We start from the raw sequence: 10,519 nt of genomic DNA, 5'->3' as shown, positions 1-10,519 counted from the left end.
CCACTAGGAAAAAAATCATTTTAGAAAAAATACGACACCCGACGGAACTTGAACATGTAGATGCTAGATTCGCATCAGTGCGCTTTTCCAATTAAGCTACGGGCATCCTTCTTAGTTACGATGATTTTAAGTGCATGGTAGTTTTTTCGTGAAATGCTTATCAAATTGAGTTAATAATGTTCGCTATCGACTTTTTGTATATTAAATCAAGGTAGGTATCAATTAAATACCTTAATTACGTGACATTGATTAGTAATTAAGGCATTTAATTGATACATTATTTAATTACGTAGATTTAAATTACTCATATTATGGTATCCATTTGTGGTGGATTTTTTTTGACACCTCAAATAGTGTAGTTATTAGGAAATATCCGCGAGGATTATACTAATTGAGCTCTTAAACTGATAAAGCACCCGTCCGTTAATTTAAAGACGTATGTATAATATTAGAAACCCACTCGATCAAAAAAAAAATTAATAGCCATTTTACTGAAGATTTTATTATAAAATTATGTGATTGTAAGAAAATTCAAAAACAACATAATCACAAGCATATTTCCGAAAATAGTATGAATATATTCTAACAGTAAAAATGATAGTAACTCGTGATAAGTTCCTTTTAAGACATAAGGTCGAAAATGCTTTATCACATATATATTATTTTGTGGATAAAAACACATATTTTATACGCTCTGAAAGCTATATTTTGATTTAGTGGGCGCATACGTAGATGCTATAAAGGCAGTGAAATATCGATTTACCATTTTTTTTACAAAAGATATGGTCTACATTTCCCAAATCGAAGATAGCCGTATTCCTTTACCTTCTTATATTTCTTCTCAGTCAGCATTTTTTTTATCTTTCATTTACTTTCTGTGAATTGCAGAGGCAGAGTTCATTGGCCTAGCATCTTAGAAATGGGTTCTAACTTTGGCCTAAATAAAGGGGCTGATCGGTACAAGAACCTCTCTATAAAATAAAAAAAATTCTATCATTACTGACCAGTGACCATAGAGAAGTAGGTGAGTGATAGCTTTGCTCACTAGTATTCACAAGTTTGTCTCTAAGCTTGGAGATTGTAATCGTATCTAAGTACATATTTTTCAACGAGAAAAGATGTCTTCTAAAATATATGACTTCTGTTCTAATAAAAAATATATGTGAATGATTAAAAACTGTTAATCCAGTCGTATATAGAGATTCGCCTCAAATACGACACGTCAAAATTGAAGATGTGATTTTGTTATCATTCATAAAATAAAGTACTGCCACATATCGCGTCGGTGCGACATCAATTTTGGTTTGCTTGTCGCGTGTAACAAATTTCATTCGACATGGGTCGCAGGTAGAATAGCAAAATGTTGCACCAGAGCGTATTGTGTAGTTGTTGTTTTTCATTCGTTTCAGCTAGCCGCGTAACGTCACTATCCTGACATGGTGACGCTTCTGTGCGCGTTATAAGTTACAACATTTATGACGGATTTAATTTATGACTATGATTTCTTATATCGTCTCTGTTCTGGCAGAACACACTAACTGGAGAATACTAGTTTTGAGTAATTTGACTTTGAAGTTATTAAAAAGTTTGAAATGGTCTATCATGTGAGTTTATTAAGTAATCGTAAAAAGGATGACTTTAAAATAAAGACTGTTTATTTGTTAAGAAGGTTTCCAGACGGTAAAGTTTGAAATAAGGAACATTTTGGTATAACTAACTCAATATGTCATTTTTTCGAATTAGTGTCTTTTGCTAGAACAGTGACGATATGTGACTGAGATTACTTTATAATCCTATAATCTAACGTCATATCTGTGGAGGCCCATATGAATGAAACGATTTTTTCTTTTACTCTTAAATATTTCTCTTAGCTTTTTATCCTGGTATCAAGTTCATTTTATGAGTAACTGCCTATTTTTCATTTATAATGTTATTTAATAGACTTAATAATATAAATCAAAGTTTTAAAAAGTGCAAAGCTTCTTTATACACTTAACAAAATGAAAAATGTAATTTTTGACCGCCTTCTTGTTATTTCATAGTTTCAATTACTATAATATCAAGTAAAACTTCAAAAGAATTTTCAACACCATAGAATACACATTCAAACTGAAAATTGAAACCGCAAGCCGATTAACAAAATGCAAGACATACAAATCCTCCGTAATGTCCTCAAATATTATCAATATTAAATGCGAGTTTTATCTACGTGACAAACATCTATGCATATATTATAATTAACTATTGAAAATAACATGTTCATAAAAACGTGTTAAAGTTTATTCCACATTTTTTCCACACTCGACTAATACCTATGCCTTCTTATTACCACCTCCGGAAGGTAACGCTAATTATCGCAGACTTTTTTCTTTCTGACATTCTGCTTCTTTATAATGTTAATATTATTAAAATAAAAATAGCACAGAGAGTCCACCCCTGACGCAATTCAGTGAACGAAACCCTAGTGTAATAATTGTATCCGTATCTATTTATTTCGTTATTTCGTTCACACCTCTTCGAAATTGTTCTGTGTTAGAATCACTCACGTACCAAATCATAATATAACTTACTGTCCTATATTAATTGCTTTGAGAAAGCATGAACCCTTGAAACAAAAAGCAACACCAATTACTATTCATTCACAATAACTTTAACATACATAATATTATATACTAAACACAATAAAGTTGATTCAAGTATATTAGAATACTTTTCACTTATGTAATGACTATTTTTTGTTACCTCGTATATTCGACCAATACCTATTCGAATTTATTTTGAACAACTCTGTGTCTCGTATTCTGTTTGCACTCTTAATTTTAAATAAATACCTTTTTCTGCAAGAAATCTTGACCAGTTTACAGACCCAAAAAATACATTTACAATATTTTTGAATTGAAAATTTTGTTAATCCAGTCCCAGTATCAGTTAACCTTCGATTCTCACCGGCAGGAAATAGTCGAAATACTTTTTTTCATATCACACTATCGACTCTCGCTAGAAGAACGTGATTAATATTATTTAGATCTTTATCACAAACTCTTATCAGAAGCAGATATCTAAAACTGAACAAGCTTTCACTCTTGAATTGGACGAAACCTCAGTACTGTTATATTGTATTCTAATATCGTAGTTCTTACTTATAAAAATTTGATGTTATTATTATTCTATAGCATCGTGGATTGAAACATGAATTTTATTATAAATAAATATCATTTTAATATCCACAAACCCATAATAGTTTTTTGGAATCCTATTTTCATTTAAAATATAGCTATAAATAAATTTATAACACTTACAATATACCTACGGCACGGCATGAGAAAATAAAATGATTTTATTTTCCCCATTATAATTATGTTATCACACAGATATTCACGATACTTTGAATAACTCAATTTTAGGCTCATAAATTTTTTCTCGTATTCAGCATGCGACAAAATTATGATGGACGTGTACCCATCATATCTACAGACTGATCCAATACACTCATACAATGTCCGCAACTATTGAGATTACATATTATACTTACCTTAACTACGATGTTATTTCCACTACCATGTTAATTTCAGATTTGGTATCTTTATTAATTTAACAGTTTTTAGACTACCACAAGTTAACATATTACATTAGACATTACACCCATTAGATTTTTTTAATGCACCTAATGCTCGTTGGCCCGATTACAATGGATGTGGGTATATATTTATTAATATGTATTTTTCTGTATATGTTCCAAAATAAAAATATTTCTTTATTTTTAAATTTATGTTATTACAATGACATTGAATAAAAAATGTATGTAGAATACGTACGGTGGCAGGGAAACTAACGAATTCCATTAAATCATGTTTTAGTTCGTTGTATATTTGATTTAAGCATTGGTAATTCATGTGTTAAAATTTCGTGGGTAGTTGATTGTATATTTAAAAAAAACAATAATTAATAATTAAATTCTATTAGGTAGTATCCATTTCCTAACAATTTTAAAATGAGACTATTGATTTATGATAACTAAAATAATATGGTACGTCAGTATGATATATAAAATACTGCGTAAATTGTAGTCCTGGTTTTTGTGGTAGATATATGTTCAAATAACACGTCCACCTCATTCGAACCGTAGCAACAACTGGTAGGTCATAGACTAATTGGTAAGTCATTGATTCGCAATGCGCGATGCAGACGTTATTCATTCTCTCGACTAAATTTACTGATACTGCGAGTATGACAGAGAGATCACAATGTGCCGTTCTCATCATAGCAAACCCGGAGGTTTCAATTGCCATTTTGATTTTCATTTAACAAACTTTCAGTCGTGGCTAAAATAATCTCACTACCAAAAATATTGTAATACAATTACACAAAGAGGCGAAATCCGTGTTGCAAAAAACGACTCAAATGGAATAGTACAAAACTTAAATCCATTAGAATTTTAATTTAAATTCCATCAAGTACCTTCGATCAATTGTATTAATATTACAAAGAGTATCGTTTTACTGGAACCATTTACGAATTTGCATACATCCTCACACTGTGTCTTGAATACTTACGTATGCACGTGAAATTCAAAGATTACAAATATCGTAACTTAACTTGGAAAGGTACTTGTTGAGCATACCATGGAAAGTCCACAACCGATGGATAAGGACACAGACAAGGGTACACGATATGATAGAGGTCGCCAAACGATGAACTCATAAAGCTTGGTAGACATACGTGACAGCAAATAACTAGGGAGAGAGAAGAGTGGACAGGAGGCCTTCATCCAGCTGTTGATGATGATATTACTTACTCCGTCGCAAATATATCGTTGCAATATAAATTATGACATGTACCGATCTCTGTCGTTATTTAGTTCGTTTCAAATCCAAAATCCAGGTGAAATCTCCATTGTTTTCGGCGTCGGGCAGTTTGAGTAACGGGCGGTAATAAAGTATTCGGCAAGTGGTGCGGCGGCGCCTTCTCGTTAGCGGGTCTAACGATGCGAAAAATCGACGCCGCTCGTGTCGACGCCGCCGGCGCTCACCGCCAACGCCAACCTACTTCATCGCCCCTTTCGAACACTATACTTATTATATTACAATATCTTGTGAATAAATATAGAATACTATAAATGTGTTCTCATTTATTTTCTGATAAAATTATGATTTTACAATGTTTTTATCGGGTGATGGAGACGAACGATGCGAACGAGGTCTCTTTTTCCACGGACTGGCGCGATTAACGTATCCGATTCACTGATCTGCAGTTACTGGCACCGTCAAATTAGTTAGAAGACATCTATTGCCAACAAATCTTACATAGGTTTTTTATACGTTATTCTGTTTAGATTTAATCCGAATTTGGCTAGCATGGGCAAAACTTCCAAAAGGTCCAAAATCGGCAGAGGCTGAACTATTTTTTATCATATCAAAAATGAAAATATGTATAATACAATTTTTTTTTTTTTATAATAACAGAACCACTTTGTTCATCATAAATTAATTTAATAATAAAAACAATCATCTGAATGTTGCCCACTATAATATATTTTATAGCCTTAACCATTTCAAGCATAACAAAATAATTACTAAGTGTTCCGAGTCATTATTTCGTATAGTTCAAAATAGGTACCTAATTGAAATGCGATTAGTGTAGTTGGATTTTCTAGTGAATTAGATAGTTGTATTAGTGATTTTCAAGTGCATACTCCTCCCAATTATTCATTGTCAGGTGCCTACTGTACAATTGTACTTAAAAAAAACAACAAAAGTACTTTATATAATGTTTGAGGCTTTCACGGTTGTTTTTTATCGTAGTAGATTTTTGGGTTTCCACCGTGTGTCCTTCTTTACTCGACGTTTCGGGCACGTTGCAGAGGCCATTATCAAGAGATGATATGTTTTATGATGAAAATGTAGTGTAGGTATATGAATGTGAACGTTGCTCTAAAAATGTCAAAAGGAATCCGATTAGCTAAGAGCAAACGTTGCTCAGAGTAATCTGTCAATCGTTACGACCAGAGATACCGGCTCGAATATTGGATTTTGCTGATAGTGCCGTAAGCCGTGACGTTTTTAAACGTAATCCATCACCACTATTAATATTTTCGGGGTTTCTATGGATTTCAATGGCCTCCTTTACCAATCGTGCGAAATATCCTTTATTCTGACCCAATATCTTGGTTTCAAAGTCAAATTTGTGTCCTGTATCGGCAATTGCTGACATTGTGAAATGTTTAAGTCGGTATGCCTTCTCGTGTTCACTCACACGCTGCTTTACTGTTCTAGAAGTTTGGCCTATATACTTTTTTGGGCATCCGCGACAGTTTAACTGGTATACACCTGCCGAGTCCAAGGTTGCTAGTCCTTTAATGGTCTTAACATAATATTTCGGACCTTTGTCGATGTTGAGAATATTGTTTCGATTTCATGTTTCCGAAGTATCCTGGAAATGGTATCGGTGGTGTTTTTGATATAAGGTAGATATGCCCGGCCTTTGAACTGTATCTCTTCCTCCTGACTAACCGGGTTAAGGTTAATGAAGTGTGAAGGGCGAAGAGGAAGATACAATTACAAGCTGTACGGTTTGTAGGGGGCAGAACATTGTACAGTTCATCAATTAATACGGTTGCCTTAAATAGCTGGGCCATGTATATAGGATGTAAAAGTCACGCATGACAAAAAAACTGAGATTTGGAGAACTGGAAGGCAAACTAAGACCTGGTCAACATCGTAAAAATGAATAGTATTACTAAACATAAAAAAATCTTATTTTGGCACATGCATTCTTTATAAGAACTATGAGGTGTATTTCAAAATAAAATATATTATAATGTGACAGTTATTGTCCAGTGACGATTGGGATAAAAATTCAACAGATAAAAATCAATAAGCGACAACAATATACGATTTTCTCAATGTACCACAATGCCTATATTGAAGAAACTATGGTTTTATCTAGCTTTTTTATGAATAGACCATTATCTTATAGACGCAATGAATTTGCGTATATATTCGTTGGAGAGTTACAAAATACTTGCAGAACTTTGTTAGCATTCAAATTATCAATGAAAAGTTACAGACATAATTCATTCCGCAACTATATTCAGTACGATAAAGTTTTCACATACCCCGGCCTCTCGCCCGCTCGTACAAAGTAAACTAATAGCCATTTATCTGATAAAGAAATCATTATTCAAAGGCTGGTATCTGCGGAGATATTTGTCAGAGAGTAAAGAGGCCCCACACCACGGAAAGTTTTCGCTTAAGTGTACGTGGCGTCGCGGCGCTCGCTCGACGTCTGACGTCTGCTGTATAAGGGAAGCGATTTCGAAAATTGATTGATTATGATGAAGCGGCCATTTTAAAAAGTTTTGCCAACTTTGCGACGCGTGGCTGCACCCTGACGGCGACAAAGCGGATAGCTGAACTTAGCAGAATAAACTATTTTTTAAATCTTTCTTTGCTCAAGAACGATAATAATTATGAAAGGGTTATAAAAAATGTAATTTTCACCTGTGTAGTGTGTAATACCGTTTAGGAAATATCCACTAATCCACTCATCTCGACACCCTTTCAGGAGTATAACGTGACATAACGAACTCTTAAATTTGAAAGCAATTTGGGAATAAAGTTCAAAATGCCCTCGTTGTGAATAGGATTTTGGAAAGAAATTCTGGATCATCCTTCTCCAATTTTCCCTTTCCTCTGCAAGCCTTGTCGTGAATGCCTGCGGTTTCCTAGTAAATTCCTTCGCTCAGTTACTATACCTTCCACATCTGTGTTCACCCACTGCCACTTATGTTATTATAAGTATAGGTAAATAAAGTGCTCAGGAAGAAGACGGGATTGTAATGTATATGGTCGGTTATTCAAAGGTGAATGTATATATTTTGTACTTATTGCATTTTTTAAATATTTAAATCTACCGATACTAACCGAGCACCATTAAACTTATATTATGTATACCTAAATGTAAATATATTGTATAATGTATATGTAAAAATGCTATTAATGATACCAATTTTGAATGTTGTATGCGTCGCATATCTTTTTAGTGTTCTGGGCGCTAAAACACCTACCTCCGCTTCTGCGTGGTACAATTATGCTAGAAGCACATTAACATCACGTCATGTAAGCTCACGTGCTAAAACCAACAGAAGATTAAATAATAATACCTGACAACATAGAAAAACACTCTGTTAATTATTTGTCATTTGTAACTCCCTTCCAATCCACTAAAAACAAAGATACATATTATTACATCAGAGCACGTGATTCGAAAATGTGTAAATTTTCATAAAATAAAAAAACCTTCTATCACACGTGACGTTGGTGGTGTGGCGTGATACACGTGAAGTGGACTTAGTGTAGTTCTGATAAAATTTGGCAGATATGACAATATTCGTTTTCGGCTTTAAATGGGCTACGGGATGGGAGCACCGGTCTGATAACATTTTTCGCCAATTAAAACAACATTGCACACTTTTTACCCATGCTACGAGGTTACCGTGATCTAGCATACGCTCACGTGACGCGATCGCAATGTGTTTCTAGCATTCGTTGTAAATAAGTGCACCAATAATAACTACCTACCTCATGCATTCATTGGCTTGCAATAAAATGTTTTCGTGCGCTACTTGTACCGCCTTATTAATGTTATTATCAGCTGCATTTAGTCTACAAACAGATGACTGGTGGTAAGTAGGGGTATATTAAAATTTAAAATATCCCGCGCGATTTTCCGCGTTCCAAAATCAAATCACCCCTCAAACTCAAACAGCCTAGTCCCCCTCTCGATTGTAGACTCTTACGTAGTCTGATCCCTTTGTGTTTCAAGTGTCCAAATTAAACATGACTAATTGATCGCAGAGTTTCGCTGAGCAAACCGATCCTTTATACAACAAGGAGACAAGTCTCGGGTAAGACGATACTTCTCCATGAATCAGCGTATTTCTGCTAATTTAGGAAAGCCTGGGGGCATCTCTCTTGTTTGTCGTCTTGCAAAGCTACGCGATATACCGTTTCGAACCGGTTCAAACCGGTAAATTCAATGATTCAATTGAGTTAGAGTAGTTAGATCTTAATTATGTATTTACAAGATCTAGTATATGACGGTAAGTAATGTAATTATTGCACTTAACAGACGTATCTTGGATTATAATTATTGAAGTATAGTACGAGTATTACACGTAAAAGTTTAATGGCTCCCTGTAATTAAAGTTTTATTAATACGACATACTGGTCAATTATTAGTTAATCTCCATATTTTTATGTTTCGTATAAGAAACCACCGAATGTATTAACAAGGCTTGACATGGATTATGCATAAAAAACTACATATTATAACATATTATTAAGTGTTTAGGCCATTTATGGTCGCGCTAATCTCATACAAATATCTTACCTACCTCCCACAATCATTGTAATGCGTCCAGGTACGTTCTAAATAATTCAGTCATTATTCGATATTATTGTGATAAACACATGTTTACCTGTTACCTGTCGAGATGTCATTACCGGCATAACTTTTAAGCGTCGATCGCCGCCACACAGTGTGACTCAATATTGAGTTATCGTTCGATCTTCGTTACCGCTAAATCTGTTAGGGCTTGGGCGAACGTCGCGTCAACCATCTATCATAAACTCATCTTCATGTGCTAAGTATTCTCCAATATTATTGTATTATTTGGAGTCCTAACAGGTCCGTCCATATAATGAAGTTGGATCGAGTCCACAATAGATTTCTTCAATTTGTGTGCGAATTCTTTCCTTATGATAATGATACTTAATAAAAAAGAATTTTCCGACTCATTTTCTTCTGGGTCTGCTACCAATGCAATCCTTGTCCACCCGAAGAGTTATTGTTCATTTAAAGCTTTTCTTTTTACTTTTTCGTGAGTTCGTTTTCAATCTGTCTATACTAGTCAGTATTAATTTTCATGTTCTCATCAATATCACTCGTAACTTTACAGTCTTTGTGCTGTCATATGACCTCCCAAGTTTCAGAGTATGTTATACCTACCAAACTTTGTAAGTTAATAATGGTTAATAAACAATAACCATGCAATATGATGCAATACCTAAAGAATTATTCTAACTTTATAAACACAAGTGTTGGCCAGCAGTCAGTCATAGAATACTGGTCCACGCCCGGATACCATACACAAGAAGTGAATAAACTAATTTAATATGTATCACCGAAATGTATAAAAAGGGGCACGCGCCTCGCGCTCTTGTCTATTATATTTCCTTGTAACGCGTATTTCTGGTCCGCTGTAATTCCGTTGAATAAACTTTAACGTTTTAACTATTTGTTTTCCAATTATCTTCTTGCCATCAAGTCTAAACACATCTCAGAGGTAAATCACCTGACAATTACCTTCAAGACGGCTTAAACGAAGCAGCTTTGAATACTACTCATGAGCCGCACAGAAATCTTGTCTTTGGTAAGGAGACAAAGGAAGGAGAACGCCATCATACCATCGCAGGTTCCGTTCAACACAGGTCACCTGATTCCTTTGCCTTCTTCCCTG

The sequence above is a fragment of the Rhyacophila brunnea genome, unplaced genomic scaffold, assembly GCF_057557595.1.
Source record: "Rhyacophila brunnea isolate RB1 unplaced genomic scaffold, BYU_Rbru_1.0 scaffold_9, whole genome shotgun sequence".
Classification (NCBI taxonomy): domain Eukaryota; kingdom Metazoa; phylum Arthropoda; class Insecta; order Trichoptera; family Rhyacophilidae; genus Rhyacophila; species Rhyacophila brunnea.
This window is presented reverse-complemented; position numbering follows the sequence as displayed.